The sequence below is a fragment of the Salmo salar genome, chromosome ssa11 (genome assembly GCF_905237065.1).
Source record: "Salmo salar chromosome ssa11, Ssal_v3.1, whole genome shotgun sequence".
NCBI classification, from domain to species: Eukaryota; Metazoa; Chordata; class Actinopteri; order Salmoniformes; family Salmonidae; genus Salmo; species Salmo salar.
Window position 1 is genome coordinate 75,693,336 of NC_059452.1, and position 25,254 is coordinate 75,718,589.

Consider the following 25,254-nt stretch of genomic DNA (forward strand, 5'->3'; position numbering starts at 1 on the left):
ACAACCCAACTGTGTTTTTCCCTCAAATCTCTTGGGAAGAATCTTTTATAAATGATTTCTTTCAACTGTCAAGACATGAGTGGAAAGAAACATCCATCATTTATTTGACACTTTCCATGACTGTGTAAAGCCACCGCTTTCATACTGTACAGTATTCTCTTTAAAGATACGTTTGACGGTGTTTTTTCCCTTTTTTAAATGACTTTACCCAGCTAGCATTTTCATGTCTTTGCATAGCCTAGTTTAGTTTGGGCTCGGCATTGAGTCGTTTGTAATTCAGGTAAGGATTTTAAGCAACAAAAGAAAAAGTGTTGTGATTTTATCACAGAAGCCGTGTATAAACTGAACAGATCTGAATGACTTGATCTTTAAGTTTGGTTTGTAAAAGTAGAAATCCCTCTGACGCTGTGGGGTTAGTAAAACCGTGTGTACGTTTCCTTACTCTAATCCATGTTGGTCATGCACAAATAACCAACTTACAGATGCACTGTGTGAATATTGCGCTACCACCATGGAATGCATGATGTCACTGATCAGAGTCCCTAAAATGTAAGGTTAGTTCTGCTACTGATTAAGTTGAAAAGAATACAGTCTGGCAGACATGAGAGAGAAAGAGTGCCCTTGGGCTTGTAGACACAGCATACAGGCACATACACAGGTGTGTGAGGACCCTGGGTCTAAACACCTCCTTCTGCAACTGGATCCTGGACTTCCGGACGGGCCGCCCCGAGGTGGTAAAGGTAGGCAACAACACATCTGCCACGCTGATCCTCAACACGGGGCGCCCTCAGGGGTGCGTGCTTAGTCCCCTCCTGTACTCACTGTTCACCCACAACTGCGAGGCCAAGCACGACTCCAACACCATCATTAAGTTTGCTGACGACACAACAGTTGTAGGCCTGATCACCAACAACGATGAGACAGCCTATATGGGAGGTCAGAGGAATAATGGTCTGGGGCTGTTTTTTATGGTTCGGGCTAGGCCCCTTAGTTCCAGGGAAGGGAAATCTTAACGCTACAGCATACAATGACATTCTAGACGATTCTGTGCTCCTACTTTGTGACAACAGTTTGGGGAAGGCCCTTTCCTGTTTCAGCATGACAATGCCCCCATGCACAAAACGAGGTCCATACAGAAATGCTTTGTGAGATTGGTGTGGGAGAACCTGAATCCCACACCAAAGTGCAGAGCTTTGACCTCAACCCTAACACCTTTTCCCTGCAGCAATGTTGTTGAAAGCCTTCCCAGAACAGTGGAGGCTGTTATAGCAGCAAAGGGGGGATCAACTCCATATTAATGTCCATGATTTTAGAATGAGATGTTCGACGAGCAGGTGTCCACACACTTTTGGTCATGTAGTGTATTTTAAATAGCATTCTTAGAACGTTCTCTGAACGTTACTAACGTTTTCTTGTGGTTTGTATGGAAAGTTTTCTCAACGTTCTCAGAACAATTTGAGGAAACCTGTAGGAAACCGTATGCTGAAGTACTGAAATTCCAACAGAATAATGTTGTTTCGTAACATTCTCGGAACAATGCGAAAACATGACTTTAAATAGAACCATGACGAAACCTGTAGGAAACGTTATGCTGAAGTACTGACATTCCCACAGAAGAACATTGTTTCTAAATGTTCTCTGAGTTATTTGAGAACATTACCAATGTCAAACCAGTTAGAGAACGTTCCGAGAACATTACCAACATGTTTTGTTGTCAAGTTCCTTAAATGTGCTGATAATTTTCCAAAGCCAAACAACTATCCAGCACCATTACCAAAAAGTTGTGGGAACAAAGAAACAAGCTCTAAGAAACATCGTTCTCCGAACGTTATTGTCTAGCTGGGACACACACGCAAACACTATCTTTGGGCTTACCACTGGCCTAATATGTTATATCTTGTCTACATATCACTATCTCTAATATGCTACTGTACCTCTATCTCTAGTCTACATACTGTGTACACTGAGTATAACAAACATTAGGAACACCTTCACCCCCCCCTTTTTGCCCTCAGAACAGCCTCAATTCATCAGGGCATGGACTCTAGAAGGTGTCGAAAGCGTTCCACAGGGATGCTGGCCCACCTTGACTCCAATGCTTCCCACAGTTGTGTCAAGTTGGCTTGATGGTCGACCATTCTTGATACAGACGGGAAACTGTCGAGGGTGAAAAACCCAGCATCGTTGCAGTTCTTGACACAAACAGGTGCACCTGGCACCTACTACCATACCCCGTTCAAAGGCACTTGAATCGTTTGTCTTGCCAATTCACCCTCTGAATGGCACACACACACAATATGTCTGAATTGTCTCAAGGCTTAACAATCCTTAAGGGATCATAGCTTTCGATAAGGGATCATAGCTTTCACCTGTTCAGTCTATGTCATGGAAAGAGCAGGTGTTCTTAGTGTTTTGTATACTCGGTGTATAAGCTATGTCTAGTCATACATTATCTCTAGTTACAGATCAGGCTCTGCCAGGATCAGTATCACCATCTACCTGTCAGGATATGATGATTCCTATATTAATGTGCTATGAATGGGATAATGGAGACTCGTTTTTATCTGTGCATCCGTAAGATATGTACATACTCTACCGGCCAAAACTCTACAAAGCCAGCCAAGACATACATTCTCCCTTTTCATACATACCACAGATCGCTTTCCAGGGTTTTTCTCTTTTTTTCCCTCAGACGCATTATCCTGATCCTGAAGTTTGCCTCTAAATCTTACTTTCTCCCCGTAGTTCAGTAGGCAAGGGGATGAAGTTGCAAAACACAGAAAGGTTTGTGTGGTTGCCTAGCGGCAAGGACCGAGCGGAGCAGGTATCGTTCAGACACAAGGCACCTTGAATAATGTTCCAGTGCCAGCAGCAGAGCAGCTTTTCAGCCAGCATTAGCAAGGCCCTGCTTTAGTAGATGGGTGACCTGTGTATCAGCGCTGCAGATCCTACCCATGTATGATGGTATATGGTGCTCTGCCAACCTGACATAACATATCAGACACACCTCAGCGCTCAGCTCAGAGATGATCAGACCTGGGTCATTCATTATGCACCAAACAGAAGAAAGTTGATTGAAACAGGGAGGGACCTACTTGGCGTTGTCCAATTAGATACGCTTGTTTTCCTTTTGCTTCGTTTTGAACGGAAATGCACTAATGAATACGACCCTAATCTGCTGAATGTGTACACAACATACAGTACTGTGTATCTGTTGGCTGGTCTTGTTCTCCTCTGGCTGTTCTTTGGCTCTGATGGGATGATTAAGTGGGTGTCACTGCTGCCGAATTGCTTTACGACTGCTGAGGCAGAGAAAGCGGTAAAGAATTGGAGGTAGTGATAAAGCCTATTATATAATTAGAGTCATTATCTGTTACCTCTCCATTCTACCTACCCTGCTGAAAGATCAGCCAGATCCACCACAAATAAAATGTGCACACACACACACACACACACACACACACACACACACGAGTACACGCACACACTGAAAGACATGCATGCACACCCTTATATATACTCACCTGCCTGATCATAAGTGAGTTTTGGCATTTGCGTGTTTGTTTGTTAGGTGTGGCATATAGTACATAGTTTACATTAAGGCAATCCATCATCAGGCTCATGTTAGCACTGTAATATTCATTCTCATCATACCTGGGATTGTTATTGATGACAATCACTGGCAATATACCCTGCTTCATTATTCGGACAGATTTGTAATTTGTTGACGCTAAGGATAATGAAACCTCAGTAAGGGATGATTTGTTGGTCATTAAATGGAAGGAGGTTAGAGAGGGTAAGACAGAACGGAAGTGAATCTCAGTGTATTTTATCTCTGATGCCCCATAGAACCACTGATAGATGACCCAGCAGCCAGGGCAAGTCGGAGCAAACCTCCATCCAATATCAAGCGCTCTCATATAAAGGAGGGAGGAACACATATTTGACTCTCTCAATTCATATAAGAACTTAAAACAGCCCTCCATCCAGGTTGAGTTTGCTAGGATACATAGGGGGCTGGAGATCATGTCTGCGTCCTAAATGACACAGTAGTCCCTATATGGTGTACTAAGTTTGATCAGGGCCCATATAGGGAATGGGTTGTCATTAGGGACATACCCATTTCTCCTTTGGGCAACATGAGGTTGAAGAGGAAAGCCAAAGGGCACTCACCCCCACTCTAAAACCACTCTAGTAAGTAACAAACACTGCAAGAGGGGAAACTATATTAGTTTATGTTTTCTGGAAAACGGCTTTAGGCTTTTGCCCTGTGTATTTCCTCAACAGGAAGGTTCTGTGTAGCGTCAACTTTTGATTTAATGCTACAGCCAAAGGGTTTGGGATTAAAGTATTTACCCTTGTGATAAACAATAGTCTGAATGCTTCTAGACTGGCTCCAATCTGTAGTGGGGTGATTACAGCAGACAGAGGGTGTTCATATCATGGAGGAGGAAGTAGGGAAAGGGGGGGGGTGAAGATGGAGGAGCAGGGGAGATGGAGGAGAGGAAACGGAGGGGAGGAGACGAAGGAGAAGAGGACAAGGTGGTAGTGCAAGGGGAGGTGGAGAATGCAGAGAGAAAAGGAAGGAGGATGAGACAGCCTTGCCTTGTTTCTATCTCTCTGTCCCTCAGCAGTGTTAGCCAGTCGTCAGTGGCCTGAGCCACCCAGCACTTTAACTTATAATTATGCTCTCAGACACTGTAATTTAGATGACGAGAGATCGGCACCGAGGATAAATCACATACATTAAATGCAAAGCGATGCAGATATGTCAACTAGTGCCACATCAATGCCTTAACCTTTATTTCCCTTGTCCCTCTCTTTCCACCTCTCTCACCCATCCATACCTGTGTCATGGAGTCCCAAAGGTAGATTGAGGGGGGTTGTTGGATAGCCATATTCCAACAGGTCCCCTCAGACCAGTGTTATTTTTTATTGATGCTTCATTCAGACTAAGTAGAAATTGAACAGGGATACAGATGAGGAGTTAGAAGGGTCGAGTCGGGGACTGAACCTGGTCTTCCGGCAGGGTGGCACATGTGTTGAGAGCAGGGACTCAGGGACTCAGCCATAGCTCTGCACCAGATCAGTATTTTATGGGGGACACTATCCTACTGAAGACAGTAGAGTTCTCTGGAAGCTATTAGCTAGACTGGATGGGAGGAAACCACTGATCCCCTGCTCATACATGCACAGTCTCAGAGAATCCCCAGGAGGGTCTGTCACCCCAACTCAAACCCCCCCCTCTAAATCAAACTCATGCTATAAAATGGCTTATTGTTGCATTAGTGTGGTTCTTCTTTGTTCCCATAGGCATTAAGTAATTATTTCTGTGTTAGGGAACATCCTCGCTATGTTACGGCCTATGATTCAATGTGCTGTAGGTCTCCTCTTCCTCCGACTCATATAAATCAATTAAACCTCTAAGATTCTCGAGAAAATATTTCCCTTTTGTGCTTTCAACTGTGGTTTTTATGGAGCTCTGTGTCGGGAGAGTTTTCCTGCCTCCAGAGCATGTAATCCATGTGGGTTCTGTGGCTTCCCTCATTCTCAAACTCCCATCCATGCCCCTAGGGTCGACCAGAACCGTGTACTTCTGGAAACATTATATTTTACATTTACGTCATTTAGCAGACACTCTTATCCAGAGCGACTTACAAATTGGTGCATTCACCTTATGATATCCAGTGGAACAACCACTTTACAATAGTACATCTATATCATTTAAAAAATTGGGGGGGGGGGGGGGGGTTAGAAGGATTACTAACTCCGCAGTCCTGGCGTCGTGAGGGAGCTTGTTCCACCATTGGGGTGCCAGAGCAGCGAACAGTTTTGACTGGGCTGAGCGGGAACTGTGCTTCCGCAGAGGTAGGGGGGCCAGCAGGCCAGAGGTGGATGAACGCAGTGCCCTTGTTTGGGTGTAGGGACTGATCAGAGCCTGAAGGTACGGAGGTGCCGTTCCCCTCACAGCTCCATAGGCAAGCACCATGGTCTTGTAGCAGATGCGAGCTTCAACTGCAAGCCAGTGGAGTGTGCGGAGGAGCGGGGTGACGTGAGAGAACTTGGGAAGGTTGAACACCAGACGGGCTGCGGAGTTCTGGATGAGTTGTAGGGGTTTAATGGCACAGGCAGGGAGCCCAGCCAACAGCGAGTTGCAGTAATCCAGACGGGAGATGACAAGTGCCTGGATTAGGACCTGCGCCACTTCCTGTGTAAGGCAGGGTCGTACTCTGCGAATGTTTTAGAGCATGAACCTACAGGATCGGGTCACCGCCTTGATGTTAGCGGAGAACGACAGGGTGTTGTCCAGGGTCACGCCAAGGCTCTTAGCACTCTGGGAGGAGGACACAATGGAGTTGTCAACCGTGATGGCGAGATCATGGAACGGGCAGTCCTTCCCCGGGAGGAAGAGGTGTGATCCGTCATCCACACTGATATGTCTGCCAGACATGCAGAGATGCGATTCGCCACCTGGTTATCAGAAGGGGGAAAGGAGAAGATTTATTGTGTGTCATCTGCGTAGCAATGATAGGAGAGACCATGTGAGGATATGACAGAGCCAAGTGACTTGGTGTATAGCGAGAATAGGAGAGGGCCTAGAACTGAGCCCTGGGGGACACCAGTGGTGAGAGCACGTGGTGCGGAGACAGATTCTCACCACGCCACCTGGTAGAAGCGACCTGTTAGGTAGGACGCAATCCAAGAGTGAGCCGCGCCAGAGATGCCCAACTCGGAGAGGGTGGAGAGGAGGATCTGATGGTTCACAGTATCAAAGGCAGCAGATAGGTCTAGAAGGATGAGAGCAGAGGAGAGAGAGTTAGCTTTAGCAGTGCGGAGAGCCTCCGTGACACAGAGAAGAGCAGTCTCAGTTGAATGACCAGTCTTGAAACCTGACTGATTTGGATCAAGAAGGTCATTCTGAGAGAGATAGCAAGAGAGCTGGCCAAGGACGGCACGCTCAAGAGTTTTGGAGAGAAAAGAAAGAAGGGATACTGGTCTGTAGTTGTTGACATCGGAGGGATCAAGTGTAGGTTTTTTGAGAAGGGGTGCAACTCTTGCTCTCTTGAAGACGGAAGGGACGTAGCCAGCGGTCAAGGATGAGTTGATGAGCGAGGTGAGGTAAGGGAGAAGGTCTCCGGAAATGGTCTGGAGAAGAGAGGAGGGGATAGGGTCAAGCGGGCAGGTTGTTGAGCGGGCAGGTTGTTGGGCGGGCGGCCGTCACAAGTCACAAGATTTCATCTGGAGAGAGAGGGGAGAAAGAGGTCAAAGCATAGGGTAGGGCAATGTGAGCAGGACCAGCGGTGTCGTTTGACTTAACAAACGAGGATCAGATGTCGTCAACCTTCTTTTCAAAATGGTTGACGAAGTCATCCACAGAGAGGGGGGGAGGAGGATTCAGGAGGGAGGAGAAGGTGGCAAAGAGCTTCCTAGGGTTAGAGTCAGATGCTTGGAATTTAGAGTGGTAGAAAGTGGCTTTAGCAGCAGAAACAGAGGAAGAAAATGTAGAGAGGAGGGAGTGAAAAGATGCCAGGTCCGCAGGGAGGCTAGTTTTCCTCCATTTCCGCTCGGCTGCCCGGAGCCCTGTTCTGTGAGCTCGCAATGAGTCGTAAAGCCACGGAGCAGGAGGGGAGGACCGAGCCGGCCGGGAGGATAGGGGACATAGAGAGTCAAAGGATGCAGAAAGGGAGGGAAGGAGGGTTGAGGAGGCAGAATCAGGAGATTGGTTGGAGAAGGATTGAGCAGAGGGAAGAGATGATAGGATGGAAGAGGAAAGAGTAGTGGGAGAGAGAGCGAAGGTTGCGACGGCGCGATACCATCTGAGTAGGGGCAGAGTGAGTAGTGTTGGAGGAGAGCGAGAGGGAAAAGGATACAAGGTAGTGGTCGGAGACTTGGAGGGGAGTTGCAGTGAGATTAGTAGAACAGCATCTAGTAAAGATGAGGTCAAGCGTATCGCCTGCCTTGTGAGTAGGGGGGGAAACAGTGGGGATTCAGTAGGGATTCCCTGCTGGGCCTCCTCATCTTCTTCCCCTTAGCTGTGTCTTGCAGTCTGTCAAGGGGTTCACTAAAGTGGAGACATTTGGTTGTCCATAAATCAGCTTTTTCTATTGTTGAGCCAATGGATGTCCATAATCACGTTTACTTTTACCTCAATCTAACTTGGTTAGGCCTTGTTTGGAGTGAGTTATGTTGTAGACAGAGTCTTCATTCAGAGTTTAGAACACATGCATTGCATGAGTCCAATATATGTTGGGTGTAAATCGTTGGTTGAATTTTTGGTGTTTGTGTCCCTCATCGATCAAACATCAACACCCGCACACAGAGACACGCAAGCACACACACACACACACACACACACACACACACACACACACACACACACACACACACACACACACACACACACACACACACACCTGTTTACATAGGTTGCCTGAGGGGGAAGTTGGGCAGGATCAGAATCTGTAAAGCAAGTAGGCAGGTCTAAGGCATGTGCTATAATATGAGTGTGTGGGTGGGTCATAAACTGGATGTAGGATTAAAGATAAACATTGTCCTGTGCAAGATGTATCAGTGAGTTGGTGTATATCCGGAAAGTGTGTGGGACTGTGTGTGTGTATGATTTGTGTTGGACCAGCCTCTCCTCCTCCTCAATGAGTGTGTGTGACTGGGGGTATTGTGAAACCACTGGGAGCAGAAAGACACATGTTCCCTGCAGTCATGCACTACCATGTTGGATGGCACTTGGTTCTTGGGTGCCTGCTACTTGAACTACTTGGACCCTGTGTGGGGGGGAAAGGATACCAAAGACAAAGAAGGTAGGGCCTCATCTAAAAACAGATGTTTCGATTGGGTTGATGTAGAGTGATTATGCTCCATTGATGTATAGTATGTATTCATGTAGTGCCTTTTTGTAGGTCCTCAATATGGCAAGACTACAGGGCCGTAGATGTGCATGTCCTAGATAGGATATGTTCAGTAACATTGAGATGTGAGCGAACATTTACATACTATAAACATTAGGCTACAGGGCCATAGATGTTTATTTCCTAGATAGGAAATTGTCAGTGACATTGGGATGTGCGGGAAACATACACATACAGTATTGAACACAATAGCATCACTGTTAAAGAGGGCTTGATCATGTTTTAATTGAGTTCATTTTCATGTTAATTACTGTGCAACGGATTGGCTTGATAGTAGGTTGTGTTTAAGTGTGTGTTTAATGTTTGTGTGTGTGTGTGATTAACACACTTACTCATTTTCTCTTGAATGCTGCTTGTGGTTTTGAAGTTTCAGATCTAAGAAGTTCCCAGGGTTTTTTGTTGTTTAGCTCAGAAAACCATCATCAGTGAGCTGTATTAACCTAAAGTACCCCTTTGGTTGAGTTAAAGTTCACCATTACAACACTGAGTACTGGGGAGATTAGTTCATCCTTGGCAGGTTCTGTTTCATTGCACTATGCACTGGAACATGCATGCTTGCCTTTAGGAAAGGTTGTGCAGCTGTTTTACCAATGAAAATATCAATGTTCACCCTCACATGCATACAAACACTCACTCACACACACACACTTGGAGACATGTTTACATTGCTTGCCTGAGGGGGAAGTTGGGCAGTAAAGCAAGTAGAGCAGGTCTAAGGTATGTGCTATAATATGAGTGTGTGGATGGGTCATAAACTGGATTTATGGTTAAAGCTATACACTGAGTATTCCAAACATTAGGAACACCTTCCTAATAGTTTATTTGTAATTGTTTAACCTTTATTTAACTAATAGTGAGTATAATAGGGAGTTGTATCTAGGGTTGTGGCGGTCATGACATTTTTTAAGCCGGTGATTGTCAGTCAAATAACTGCCGATCTCATGGTAATTGAATGTTAATTAACATAAACACATTTAGCATCTCAAATCAAATTTATTTATAAATCAAATCAAATGTATTTATATAGCCCTACGTACATCAGCTGATATCTCAAAGTGCTGTACAGAAACCCAGCCTAAAACCCCAAACAGCAAGCAATGCATGTGAAAGAAGCACGGTGGCTAGGAAAAACTCCCTAGGAAAAACTCCCTAGAAAGGCCAAAACCTAGGAAGAAACCTAGAGAGGAACCAGGCTATGAGGGGTGGCCAGTCCTCTTCTGGCTGTGCCGGGTGGATATTATAACAAAACATGGTCAAGATGTTAAAATGTTCATAAATGACCAGCATGGTCAAATAATAATAATCATAGTAGTTGTCGAGGGTGCAACAAGCACGTCCGGTGAACAGGTCAGGGTTCCATAGTCGCAGGCAGAACAGTTGAAACTGGAGCAGCAGCACGGCCAGGTGGACTGGGGACAGCAAGGAGTCATCATGCCAGGTAGTCCTGAGGCATGGTCCTAGGGCTCAGGTCCTCCGAGAGAAAGAAAGAAAAAGAAAGAGAATTAGAGAGAGCATATATAAATTCACACAGGACACCGGATAAGACAAGAGAAATACTCCAGATGTAACAGACTGACCCTAGCCCCCCGACACATAAACTGCTGCAGCATAAATACTGGAGGCTGAGACAGGAGGGATCAGAAGACACTGTGGCCCCATCCGATGATACCCCCGGACATGGCCAAACAGGCAGGATATAACCCCACCCACTTTGCCAAAGCACAGCCCCCACACCACTAGAGGGATGTCTTCAACCACCAATTTACCATCCTGAGACATGTCCGAGTATAGCCCACGAAGATCTGTCCCCACGGCACAACCCAGGGGGGGGGGCACCAACCCGGACAGGAAGATCACGTCAGTGACTCAACCCACTCAAGTGACGTACTCCTCCTAGGGACAGCATGGAAGAGCACCAGTAAGCCAGTGACTCAGCCCTAGTAATAGGGTTTGAGGCAGATAATCCCAGTGGAGAGAGGGGAACCGGTCAGGCAGAGACAGCAAGGGCGGTCCGTTGCTCCAGTGCCTTTCCGTTCACCTTCACACTATCTGGCTGTTTGCGCCATGCCTGGCTGTTAGTGCCATGCCTGGCTGCCTGAGCCTACAACCATACAAACATGCTATGTACAGTTCATAATTCCCTGTCAATCACCTATACATTTGGCCCTCATATACAGCACCAGTTTGGACACACCTACTCATTCAAGGGTTATTCTTAATTTTTTACTATTTTCTACATTGTAGAATAATAGTGAAGACATCAAACTATGAAATTACACATATGGAATCATGTAGTAACCAAAACAAGAGTTAAACAAATCAAAATATATTTTATATTTGAGATTCTTCAAAGTAACCACCCTTTGCCTTGATGACAGCTTTGCATACTTGGTATTCTCTCAACCAGCTTCATGAGGTAGTCATGAGGTAGTCACCTGGAATGCATTTCAATTAACAGGTGTGCCTTGTTAAAAGTTAATGTCACGTTGGTATGAATGATTCGGGAGACAGACGCAGGAATGCGTAATAGGCTTTTGTATTGTACCCAAATTACGGTGTGCCGTGTAAAGGCACGGGGACGAACACCAAACAAACACTATACAAACCCAAAACAAAAGAGCAAGGAGTACCTCAAAGAAATAACACACGCGCACAATGATTAACACATGGGACGAGACCCGTAATCATCTGTGCAATCCACAATGGCATGAAAGCCAAAACACACAGCACAAGTACTCACACGCACAAACGGACATTGTAACAATAATCGACAGCCCAATGGAAACCAAAGGGCACACTTATACAAGTACTAATCAGTGGGAATAGGGGACAGGTGTGCATAATGAAAGGTCCGGAGGGATCCGTGACAGTTAATTTGTGGATTTTTTTTACTTAATGTGTTTGAGCCATTCAGTTGTGTTGTGACATGTTAGGGTTGGTATACAGAAGAAAGCCCTATTTGGTAAAAAACTGAGTCCATATTATTGCAAGAACAGCTCAAATAAGTAAAGAGAAACGACAGTCAATCATTACTTTAAGACATGAAAGTCAGTCTATCCGTAAAATTTTAAGAAATGGCTCTCATGAGGACCGGAACAGGAAAGGAAGACCCAAACTTTTGACTGGTACTGAATATAATTTGTTTCAAAACACACCAGGAAAATTTATATTAAAAACAAACAGAATTTCTCTCATGAGGTCACTTCATGCAAACGTAGCTTTCTGCACTTACTGTAGATATTCTTGAACATGAACTCTCCCCTTATTCCTCCGTTTGTGCTGAGTTCACATTTCCTTATTGTGTCTCAGCACGCTGGTTGAAAACATTACTGTTGATGACACATACAGTGCCTGTTTGAGCCTGTTGCGCCAGAGGCCACGTTGTTAAAGAGGGCAAATAAAGCCTCTTGTCTTGGCACTGGAGTTATAAAGAGATTTGCATATTGTGATTCCCAAAGCATTAATCATGATGTGATTTGCTTATGGAAGCTCTTGATATGGTGATAGATGCGCCATAAGGAGGTATTGTAAATGTAATGTATTGTCACGGCTGTCGAAAGGAGCGGACCAGAGTGCAGCGTGGTTGTAGTTCCACATTTGATTTAATCCGTGAAACTTTGCAATACACAAATAACTGAATGTGACAAAACAACAAACCGTGACGCAGAGAGAAACAAACACAACTCAAAATATTATAACCCACAAAAACCCAGGAAGGAAAACCCCTACTTAAATATTATCTCCAATGATAGGTAACGAGGACCAGCTGCCTCCAATTGGAGATTAACCCAAACAACCCCAACATAGAAATAGAAAAACTAGAAAAACACAAAACACTTCCTTTCACGCCCTGACCTACTCTACCATAGAAAATAACCTCTTACTATGGTCAGGATGTGACAGGTATTGGATAACGTCACTTAGTTGGAGATTGCCAAGACATTGCTGGACCATACTGGAAAGCATAATTTTCCTGACTGCCCCCTAGTGAGTTGACATAGTAGTGCCACAGCAGCTCAGTGCCCCTGGCTCCTGTCTGACTGGGCAGTGTGTGTGTTCATGTGTAATGGTACCCCAGGTTAGCACAGCCTCTCAGGCCGTGGGTCAGAGGGATGTCAGGCAAACTGTAGGGTAGATAAGCTGGAGGGCCGGCAGCGGCCAGGGGCAGATCCCATGTCGGCTTATCGGAGAGGCCTGACTTGCCGGCTGTGGGCCAGGCAGACGGAGAAAGGACCTTTGTTTCCAGAGGTGGAGCACCCCTACCAGCTCCTCACTGGCCGGGCCCCTCATAGCCCCTCTGTTCCCCCCTGCTCTGTCACCCGAGAGCCCTTGAGTTTGGATCTTTGAAGCTCAGTGTCATATGAGCTTTGATGAGAGACAGTAAGTACATGTACCTTGTGGTGCCTAGCTTTGCACCATCCTCATCAACGGGGCCACAATGGAGAGGGTCAAGAGCTTCAAGTTCTTCTGTGTCCACATCACTGAGGATTAGTTTTTTTCTACAGATCTACACATCCACAGAAAGTTATAGAAAATTTTACAAATAATACAAAATATAAATAAAAAACAGAAATATTGTAACTAGATATGTCTCCGCCCCCCCAGAGTTAATACTTGGTGGAAGCACCTTTGGCAGCCCTTACAGCGGTGAGTAATTTTCATTCAGAATCTACCAACTTTGCACAACTCTTGGGGCAACATATATCCATTGTTTTTGTCAAAATTGCTCAAGCGCATTAACCCCTGGTCGGGCTCCAGCGAAATCCAGCGAAAAATCCTATCGCCATTAGCATAACAACATTTATTTTTTTTAAATATAGGACTATGTTATATCGTTTTATAGATACACCTCTCCTGAATCGAACCACGTTGTCCGATTTCAAAAAGGCTTTACAGCAAAAGCAAAACATTAGATTATGTTAGAGGAGTATATCGTAAAAGTAGCCACACAGCCATTTTCCGACCAACCACATGCATCACAAATAACCAAAAAACAGCTAAATGCAGCACTAACCTTTGACAATCTTCATCGGATGACACTCCTAGGACATCATGTTACACAATACATGCATTCTTTTGTTCGATAAAATTCATATTTATATATAAAAACAGCATTTTACATCGGCGCATAACGTTGACTAACTATTTTCCGTCAAATGCGTCTGGTGAAACAGCGCTACAATTTACTAAATTACTATTCGAAAACATTTTTTTAAATGTCATATTGTCATTCTAAGATTTATAGATTAGCATCTCTTGAAAGCACCTGCAATGCCAGATTTAAAAATAACTTTACTGGGTAATCACACTTTGCGATAAAATGGGATGCGATACTCAGAAAAATAGGCTACCGTTACAGGTCACCGCCATATTGGAACAATCTCATATCAAATCTACTCTTGTATACTATTGTCAATAATCCCTTACCTTTGATTATCTTCATCAGAAAGCACTTCCAGGAATCACAGGTCCACAACAAATGTATTTTAGTTCGAAAAAGTTAATCCTTTACGTCCCAATAGCTTGTTCTTGTTAGCGCGTTCTGAAGGCTGCACCAAAAGTTCCGTCGGCCGCGGGACTCCTCTTTCAATAAAATGCTTTTTTTTTTTTTTAGGTTCGTTCAAACATGTCAACCGTTGTTTAACCTCTCTGGGCTAGGCGGGACGAATTCGTCCCACCTACGTAACAGCCACTTTAAGCCTGTGGCGCGATTTTCAAAACCTTAAAAATCCTATTACTTAAATTTCTCAAACATATGACTATTTCACAGCTATTTAAAGACAAGACTCTCGTTAATCTAACCACACTGTCCGATTTCAAAAAGGCTTTACAACGAAAGCAAAACATTAGATTATGTCAGCAGAGTACCAAGCCAGAAATAATCAGACACCCATTTTTCAAGCTAGCATATGTCACATAAACCCAGAAGACAGCTAAATGCAGTACTAACCTTTGATGATCTTCATCAGATGACAACCCTAGGACATTATGTTATACAATACATGCATGTTTTGTTCAATCAAGTTCATATTTATATCAAAAACCAGCTTTTTACATTAGCATGTGACGTTCAGAACTAGCATACCCCCCGCAAACCTCCGGAGGAATTCCCTAACATTTTACTAAATTACTCACGATAAACGTTCACAAAAAGCATAACAATTATTTTAAGAATTATAGATACAGACCTCCTCTATGCACTCGATATTTCCGATTTTAAAATAGCTTTTTGGTGAAAGCACATTTTGCAATATTCTAAGTACATAGCCCAGGCATCACGGGCTAGCTATTTAGACACCCGGCAAGTTTAGCACTCACCATAATCATATTTACTATTATAAAAGTTTGATTACCTTTTGTTGTCTTCGTCAGAATGCACTCCCAGGACTGCTACTTCAATAACAAATGTTGGTTTGGTCCAAAAGAATCCATCGTTATATCCGAATAGCGGCGTTTTGTTCGTGCGTCCCAGACACTATCTGAAATGGTAAATCAGGGTCGTGCGCATGGCGCAATTCGTGACAAAAAAAATCTAAATATTCCATTACCGTACTTCGAGGCATGTCAACCGCTGTTTAAAATCCATTTTTATGCCATTTTTCTCGTAAAAAAGCGATAATATTCCGACCGGGAATGTCCATTTAGCTAAACTGAGGAAAGTAAACAAAGCTTTCGGTCGGCGCGGGCACGCGCCTGAGTCTCACAGTACTGTAACCAGCCACTACCCAAACGCGCTACTTTGTTTCAGCCAGAGCCTGCAAAGCCACGATTCAGCTTTTTGCCACCTTCTGAGACCCTATGGCAGCCGTAGGAAGTGTCACGGGACAGCTAAGATCCTCACTCTTCAATAAACAGAGACAAGAAGAACGACACCTTGTCAGACAGGCCACTTCCTGCCTGAAACCTTGTCAGGTTTTTGCCTGCCAAATGAGTTCTGTTATACTCACAGACACCATTCAAACAGTTTTAGAAACTTTAGGGTGTTTTCTATCCATATGTAATAAGTATATGCATATTCTAGTTACTGGGTAGGAGTGGTAACCAGATTAAATCGGGTACGTTTTTTATCCAGCCGTGTCAATACTGCCCCCTATCCTAAACAGGATAACATAAATCTTTAGGGCCTTTTTCAACCAGAGCTCCAATAACATTCAAGGGGGACGATTGCATTGTCTTTCAAAACGTTTCGAAAGGGGAGGGTAGCCAGGTGCGCCGGCGTCATAATGGTGATGGCCCTCCTCATGTGACCACTTTCCACAGCGTCTCATTCAGTCAGTTTTCACAGTAGGAGACTCAAACCACTTTGTAAAGACTGGGGACATGTAGTGGAAGCAATAGGAAGTGCTCAATGAACCATTGCTCACGGTGTGATTTATAGGCAAAGTGATGAAGTTGAGTCCGCAATTCAGAATTCCACATCCTGTTACGATCGGTCTCCGGGTTTTGACTGCCATATGAGTTCTGTTATACTCAGACACCATTCAAACAGTTTTAGAAACTTTAGGGTGTTTTCTATCCACAAGTATTAATTATATGCATATCCTAGCTTCTGAGTTTGAGTAGGAGGCCGTTTAAAAAAAATGAAAAAAATTTAAAAAAAATAAAATGAAAAAAATGAAGAAAAAAATATATAATAATAAATAATCGCTGTAGCGCCCCCTATCCTAGGCGACCGTCAAGAGGTTACATTTGGTTGGGCATCATTGATGGACAGCGATATTTAAACCTTGTCTATGATTTTTTAAGCAGATTTTTCACATCCGGCCGTGATTGGAAGTCCCATAGGCCGTCATTGTAAATAAGAATTTGTTCTTAACTGACTTGCCTAGTTAGATAAAGGTTAAATAAAAAAATATTTAAAAAAGAAAAAGTCAGGACTGAGACTTGTCCAATCTGAAACACTCAACACCTCTTAGAAAGCCATTCTGGTGTGTCTTTTGCATAACATTTTGTGGTGGCAGCAGCATGTTATGGGTATGCTTGTCATCGGCAGGGACTGGGGAGTTTGTCAGGATCAAAATACATTTGAAAGGAGTAAAGCTCAGATACAAAGTTAGAGGAAGCCCCGCCTCAGTCTTCTGAAAACCTAACCCTGGGATAGAGTTTTATTTTTCAGCAAGACAATTACACACATTTTAATGCCAAAGACACACCAGAATCGCTTTCCAAGAGGTGTTGAGTGTTCCAGAGTGGTGAAGTTTCAGTCCTGACTTTTGAACAACGTTTGAATATTGTTATCCATCAATGATTCTGAACCAAATTTAATGAAATTGAGCAATTTTGACAAAAACAATAGATATACACTGACTGTACAAAACATTAAAGTCACCTTCATGATATTGAGTTGCAATATTTGTAATTGAATCCCTTGTTAGATGTAATTTTAAGGCAGAAAAAAATGAAAAAAAGTTCAAGGGGCTGTAGACTTTCTATAGGCACTGTATAACTAGGAATAAAGTGACTAGGCAACAAAATAGATAATAAACAGTAGCAGCAGCGTATGTGATGAGTCAAAAAGGGTCAATGCAGATAGTTAAATAGTCCTGGTAGCTATTTGGTGAACTAACTATTTAGCAGTCTTATGGCTTAGGGGTAGAAGCTGTTCAGAAATCGTGTTGGTTCCAGACTTGGTGCATCTGTCCTGCTTGCCATGTGGTAGCAGAGAGAGTTTATGACTTGGGTGGCTAGAGTCTTAGGCACTTTTTAGGGCCTTCCTCTGACACCGCCTGGTATCGAAGTCTTATATGTCAGGGAGCTTGGCCCTAGTGATGTACTGGGCCGTACGCGCTACCCTCTGTAGCGCCCTGTGTTCGGATGCCAAGCAGTTGCGATACCAAGCGGAGATGCAGCCAGTCAAGATACTGTCATAACTCTCCTGTGAAGATCTGAAGGATCAGGTTACAGTGTGTCCGCTCTACAGCGCCCTCTCTCTCCAGCAGAGGTGCAGGGGGCTGCTTTATGGTGGTCGTAAAAATCTCTGCTTCTGGGCTCTGTAGTATTGAGATTGGAATGTGACGGTGGAACACAGAGAGACACTTGTACATCAAAACGTTGAATAATTGAACAGTATTTCTGTATTCCAAGCAGTTGGAGTGGTCCGTGGACACTTAAGAAACAGTCATGTCAAGTTTGTTTCATTTGGTGACCTCATGAAGGACAGGTGACACATTACTGTTTCTTTGTTTGTATACACTTCTCAATGATGGGGTTTGCATCTGAATGTTGTATAAAATAATTGATTGAGTATAGGAATACTTTTAGAAAGATAACAATGTGGTCTTAGTCTTCTAAATTACAATAATTTTTCATAGTAACTTAGGATCAGTCAGTGGTCACGCCCCCGTGATCACAGACATTACACAGCGTCATGGAACGCCCCCTTCTCTGCTAAAGTGTAAAACCCACTTCCGACAATTTACATTAGACCAGAAAACATGGAAGATGTCGCTACATGTTGAAATGGTTGGCAACTCTACTAAAAGGACAAAACCAGAGAACGTGGAGATCATTCCCATGTTGAAATGGCATAGAAAAACAAACTATAGAACAATAACGCAACCGGTCGAACGACCGAATGGTACTCTGACATATCCATTATAACAAGCTACAACTACGAAGACTTTGATCTCTGGTGGACAAACCAGAGACTTTCTGTCGACAATCTATCCAGCAGATGGACCGGCGATCGCAGAGAGACAACAAAGGCATACACTGAGTGTAGTTATCAACTCTGAATTTCTCGCTCTTGAGCTGTCCCCACCCCTTTCCTTTGTCTACCAAGCCGTCATATTGGTTTCGTCAACTAGGGACTTTTCTTTGTGTCATGTTAGTAACCCATGTATTACCTACCATGTGTGTGTTTATGTAATTGTGATTTATTAGTTAGTTAGTAAATAAATAATTAAGCCAATTTGTATATCGCTAATTCATGATTTATGATGCTAGGGTTCGTGAAGATATCCAAGGGTTTGCGACATTCAGGAATGAGACTGATGAGGTAATAATACATTAATAGAAGACTGTAATCGATAATATAATAAAATATCTGAAGAGTTATATTCGGGAAATTGCAACTCTATACAACATTTTCCCGGGGTGCCCCGACTTCCTAGTTAATTACTATTCCGATTTGTTTAATTACACGTAGAGAATTAATTTGATAATATAAGTCGTCACATTTAATGACAGCAAACGCTACAACAATGCACTCAATGGTGCAGCTGTATAACTGTTTGAGGATCTGAGGGCCCATGCCAAATCTTTTCAGCCTCCTGAGGGGGAAGAGGCGTTGTCGTGCCCTCTTCACAAATTTGTTGGTGTGTGTGGACCATGATAGATCCTTACTCATATGGACACCGAGGAATTTGAAGCACTTAACCCGCTCCACAACAGCCCCGTTGATGTCCGTTTCCTGTAGTACACGATCAGCTCCTTTGTCTTGCTGACGTTGAGGGAGATGTTGTTGTCTTGGCACCACACTGTCTCTGACCTCCTCCTTTTAGGCTGTCTCATCGTTGTCTGTGATCAGGCCTACCACCGTCATGTCGTCAGCTAACTTAATGATGATGTTGCAATCGTGCGTAGCCACAAAGTCGTTGGCTGAACAGGAGGGTACTAAGCACACACCCCTGAGGGGCCCCCGTGTTGAAGGTCAGAGTGACAGATGTGTTGTTGCTTACCCTCACCACCTGGGGCAGCCCATCATGAAGTCCAGGATCCAGTTGTAGAGGGAGGTGTTCAGTCCCACGGTCCTTAGCTTAGTGATGAGCTTGGAGGGCACTATGGTGTTGAACACTAAGCTGTAGTCAATGAACAGCATTCTAGCATATGTGTTCCTCTTGTCCAGGTTGGAGAGGGCAGTGTGGAGTACAGTAGAGATGGCATCATCTGTGGATCTGTTGGGGCGGTATGCAAATTGGATTGGGCCCAGGGAATCTGGGTTAATGGTGTTGATGTGAGCCATGACCAGCATTTCAAAGCATTTCATGGCTTCAGATGTGAGTGCTACGGGGTGATAGTCATTTAGATAGGTTACCGTGGCGTTCTTGGACACAGGGACAATGGTGGTCTGCTTGAAACATGTAGGTATTACAGACTGGGTCAGGGAGAGGTTGAAAGCGTCACTGAAGACACTTGCCATTTCCCGTCACATACACACACTCATTACTGACGCCACACACATACACCCATACGCACACACCCCACTTAAACCTACTCTGCCGCTAAAATTATTTTTGATTCGATTTATTACTACCATTACACTGATTCATTGATCATTGATGTCCATTACCATTAGTATATATAGTACATTCGTTAAGTATTCAGACCCCTTCACTTTTCCAAATTTTGTTACGTTAAAGCCTTATTCTAAAATGGATTAAATGAAAAATGGCCCAATCTATATACAATACCCCATAATGCCAAAGCGGAAACAATTGTTTTTTTTGCGTGCAAACTGAAATATCTTATGTCCGTAAGTATTCAGACCCTTTGTTATGAGACTTGAAATTGAGCTCAGGTGCATTCTGTTTCCATTGATCATCCTTGAAATGTTTCTACAACTTCATTGGAGTCTACCTGCATAGATGACATGCATTTTTTCCCTCTCCCTGGTCCATTCTAAATCAAGACTAATTTCACACATTCAGTGCCTTCGGAAAGTATTCAGACCCCTTGACTTTTTCCACATTTTGTTGCGTTACAGCCTTATTCTAAAATGTTTTAAATAATTGTTTTTCCCTCATCAAGCTACACCCAGTACCCCATAATGGCAAAGTTAAAAACCTGTTAGGGACAGACGTTCCGCTAGCGGAACGCCTCACCAATATCCAATGGTAGAGCGTGGCGCGAAATACAAATACCTAAAAAATGCTATAACTTCAATTTCTCAAACATATGACTATTTTACACCATTTTAAAGACAAGACTCTCCTTAATCTAACCACATTGTCCGATTTCATAAAGGCTTTACAGTGAAAGCAAAACATTAGATTATGTCAGGAGAGTACCCTCCCAAAAATAATCACACAGCCATTTTCAAAGCAAGCATATATGTCACAAAAACCAAAACCACAGCTAAATGCAGCACTAACCTTTGATGATCTTCATCAGATGACACTCCTAGGACATTGTTATACAATACATGCATGTTTTGTTCAATCAAGTTCATATTTATATAACAAAAACTGCTTTTTACATTAGCATGTGATGTTCAGAACTAGCATACCCACCGCAAACTTCCGGTGAATTTAATAAATTACTCATGATAAACGTTGACAAAAAACATAAATTATTTTAAGAATTATAGATACAGATCTCCTTTATGCAATCGCGGTGTCAGATTTTAAAATAGCTTTTCGGTGAAAGCACATTTTGCAATATTCTGAGTACATAGCCCGGCCATCACGGCTAGCTGATTTGACACCAACCAAGTTTGGCCCTCACCAACTCAGATTTACTATATGAAAAATTGGATTACCTTTGCTGTTCTTCATCAGAATGCACTCCCAGGACTTCTACTTCAACAACAAATGTTGTTTTGGTTCCAAATAAGCCATAGTTATATCCAAATAGTTCCGTTTTGTTCGTGCGTTCAGGTCAGTATCCGAAGGGTGATGCGCGGGTGCATTTTGTGACATATTCCATTACCGTACTTCGAAGCATGTCAAACGATGTTTAAAATCAATTTTTATGCTATTTTTCTTGTAAAATAGCGAAAGTATTCCAACCGGGTGACGTTATATTCATTCATAGACTGAAAGAAAAACATGAAGTCGTCTCGTGGACGTGCACTCCATTGTCATTGTTCCCTGCCTGACCACTCACAAAAACTCCTGCTTTTGTTTGCCCAGAGACTGCAGAGACGTCATTCCGCTTTCTGGCGCCTTCTGAGAGCCAATGGAAGCCTTAGAAAATGTCACGTTACAGCAGAGATGCTGTATTTTTGATAGAGATGCCCTAGAAGGAGAACAAATTGTCAGACAGGGCACTTCCTGTATGGAATCTTCTCAGGTTTTGGCCTGCCATATGAGTTCTGTTATACTCACAGACACCATTCAAACAGTTTTAGAAACTTTTGAGTGTTTTTCTATCCAAATCTACTAATAATATGCATATTCTCGTTTCTGGGCAAGAGTAGTAACTAGTTTAAATCGAGTATGTTTTTTATCCGGCCGTGAAAATACTGCCCTCTATCCCAAACAGGTTAAAACTGTTTGAGACATTTTTGCAAATGTATTAAAAATGTAAAACAGAAACACCTTACTTAAATAAGTATTCAAACCCTTTTCTATGAGACTCAAAATTAAGCTTAGTTGCATCCTGTTTCCATTGATAATCCTTGAGACGTTTCTACAACTTGATTGGAATCCACCTGTGGTAAATTCAATTGATTGGGCATGATTTGGAAAAACACACACCTGTCTATATAAGGTCCCACAGTTGACAGTGCATGTCAGAGCAAAAACCAAACCATGAGGTTGAAAGAATTGTCCGTAGAGCTCCGAGACAGGATTGTATCGAGGCACAGGTCTGGCGAAGGGTACCAAAACAATTCTGCAGCATTGAAGGTCCCCAAGAACACAATGGCCTCCATCATTCTCAAATTGGAGAAGTTTAGAGCCACCAATACTTTTCCTAGAGCTGGCCGCCCGGCCAAACTGAGCGATTGGGGGAGAAGGAGATTGGTCAGGGAGGTGACCAAGAACCCGATGGTCACTCTGACAGAGCTCCAGAGTTCCTCTGTGGAGATGGGAGAACCTTCCAGAAGGACACCCATCTCTGCAGCACTCCACCAATCAGGCCTTTATGGTAGAGTGGCCAGATGGAAGCCACTCCTCAGTAAAAGGCACATGAAACCCCGCTTGGAGTTTGCCAAAAGGCACCTAAAGGACTCTCAGACCATGATAAACAAGATTCTCTGGTCTAATGAAACCCATTAATGAATGCCAAGCATCACGTCTGGAGGAAACCTGGCACCATCCCTACGGTGAAGCATGGTGGTGGCAGCATCATGCTTTGTGATGTTTTTCAGCGGCAGGGACTGAGAGACTAGTCAGGATTGAGAGAAAGTTGAATGGAGCAAAGTACAGAGAGATCCTTGATGAAAACCTGCTCCAGAGTGCTCAGGACCTCAGACTCCGAAGATATCCGAAGGTTTACCTTTCAACAGGACAACTGCCCTAATCACACAGACAAGACAACGCAGGAGTGGCTTTGGGACAAGTCTCAATGTCCTTGAGTGGCCCAGTCAGAGATTGGACAGTCGAGCATCTCTGGAGAGACCTGAAAATACAGTAGCTGTGCAGCAATGCTTCCCATCCAACCTGACAGAGCTTGAGGGGATCTGCAGAGAAGAATGGTGAGAAACTCCCCAAATAGAAGTGGTGGTCAAGATTTTAGCGTCATATCCAAGAAGACTCAAGGCTGTAATCTCTGCCAAAGTTGCTTCAACAAAGTACTGCGTAAAGGGTCTGAATACTTATGTAAATGTGATATTTCAGTTGATTTGATTTATCATCATGAATGTCATTATGGGATAGGGAAAAAAAAAAGTTTATCAATTTTATAATAATGCTTTAATGTAATAAAATGTGAAAAATTGAAGGGGTCTGAATACTTTCAGAATGCACTGTATGTATTTATCCTGTTACTGGTCACTATTACTCCTGTTTATATGTATATAGTATCTTTAATATATTACCATAAGTATTTATATATTCCTGCTACCAGTCACTTGTCAGCCCTGTTTTTATGCATTTCCTACTACCAGTTTAATTTTATGTATAAACCTACCTCAACCACTACAGTACTCCTGCACATTGAATAAGGTGCTGGCAGTCACAAGTGTCCAACAGCCTACGGACGGAGTACACCAGGCCCCCTCGATGTCCAAGGGAGGGGGAGGTGCATCGTGGGGTCCAGCACTAGCCAAGGGACCAGCTGCCACTGGCCTGAGGAGAGATACATGAAATGAGGGTAATTGATGGGGAGCTGTAATCTGTACGTCACCTCATTGACTCTCCTCAGGACTTTGGACGGCCCCACGAACCGCGGGCTCAGCTTTCGGCAGGGCAGGTGGAGGGGCAGGTCCTTCGTAGAAAGCCAGACCCTGTCACTGGTGTGAAAGACCGGGCCACACTGCGATAACGGCGTGCCTTCTGTCCCATACCTGCCCATTTGGTTGGGGACGGTACCCGGAAGTGAGGCTAACCGTGACCCCCAGTTATTCCATGAAGGCCTTCCAGACACGGGAGGTGAACTGAGGACCACGGTCAGACACGATATCCTCCGGGATCCCGTAGTGTCGGGAAGACGTGAGAGAGCTTCTGCGGTCTGCATGGCCGTAGAGAGACCAGGCAGAGGATTCAAATGACAGTCACAATACGGGACAGGGGAATAACGGGTGTCACTTTCTCCCTCCGATCCTCTGTGTCATGCACCCGGGACAACGCATCAGCCTTGACATTCTTAGATCCCGGCGAGTAGGAGAGGGTAATGTCAAACCTGTCGAAGAATAGGGCCCACCTGGCCTGACGCGGGTTCCGCCTCTTTGCTGCTCGAATATACTCCAGGTTCCGTTGGTCCGTCCAAACAGGAATGGGTGTTGAGCACCCTCCAGCCAGTGCCGCCATGTTTTCAGCGCCTTCTTAACCTCTCTAGGGCAGGCGGGTCGAATTCGTCCCACCTACGTAACAGCCAGTTGAATCCTGTGGCACGATTTTCAAATACCTTAAAAATCCTATTACTTCAATTTCTCAAACATATGACTATTTTACAGCTATTTAAAGACAAGACTCTCGTTAATCTAACCACACTGTCCGATTTCAAAAAGGCTTTACAACGAAAGCAAAACATTAGATTATGTCAGCAGAGTACCCAGCCAGAAATAATCAGACACCCATTTTTCAAGCTAGCATATAATGTCACAAAAACCCAGAAGACAGCTAAATGCAGCACTAACCTTTGATGATCTTCATCAGATGACAACCCTAGGACATTATGTTATACAATACATGCATGTTTTGTTCAATCAAGTTCATATTTATATCAAAAAACAGCTTTTTACATTAGCATGTGACGTTCAGAACTAGCATACCCCCCGCAAACTTCCGGGGAATTTACTAACAATTTACTCACGATAAACGTTCACAAAAAGCATAACAATTATTTTAAGAATTATAGATACAGAACTCCTCTATGCACTCGATATGTCCGATTTTAAAATAGCTTTTTGGTGAAAGCACATTTTGCAATATTCTAAGTAGATAGCCCAGCCATCACGGGCTAGCTATTTAGACACCCGGCAAGTTTAGCCTTCACCAAAATCAGA

The 25,254-nt window shown here is 43.7% G+C and overlaps 1 protein-coding gene across 2 annotated transcripts in view; it reads left to right on the forward strand.

Annotated features, from left to right (window-relative positions):
• Positions 1 to 25,254, forward strand: part of LOC106563133 (collagen alpha-1(I) chain) — a 143,542-nt gene that overhangs the window by 67,919 nt on the left and 50,369 nt on the right. Inside the window, exon 1 of one of the 2 annotated variants that reach the window (XM_045689932.1) lies at positions 8,443 to 8,816. The exons of the other annotated variant lie outside the window; for it this stretch is intronic. The gene's annotated coding sequence lies outside the window, so the exon portion shown is untranslated. Of the gene's footprint in view, positions 1 to 8,442; positions 8,817 to 25,254 lie in introns of those variants that run through there. 2 annotated transcript variants of the gene reach the window in all.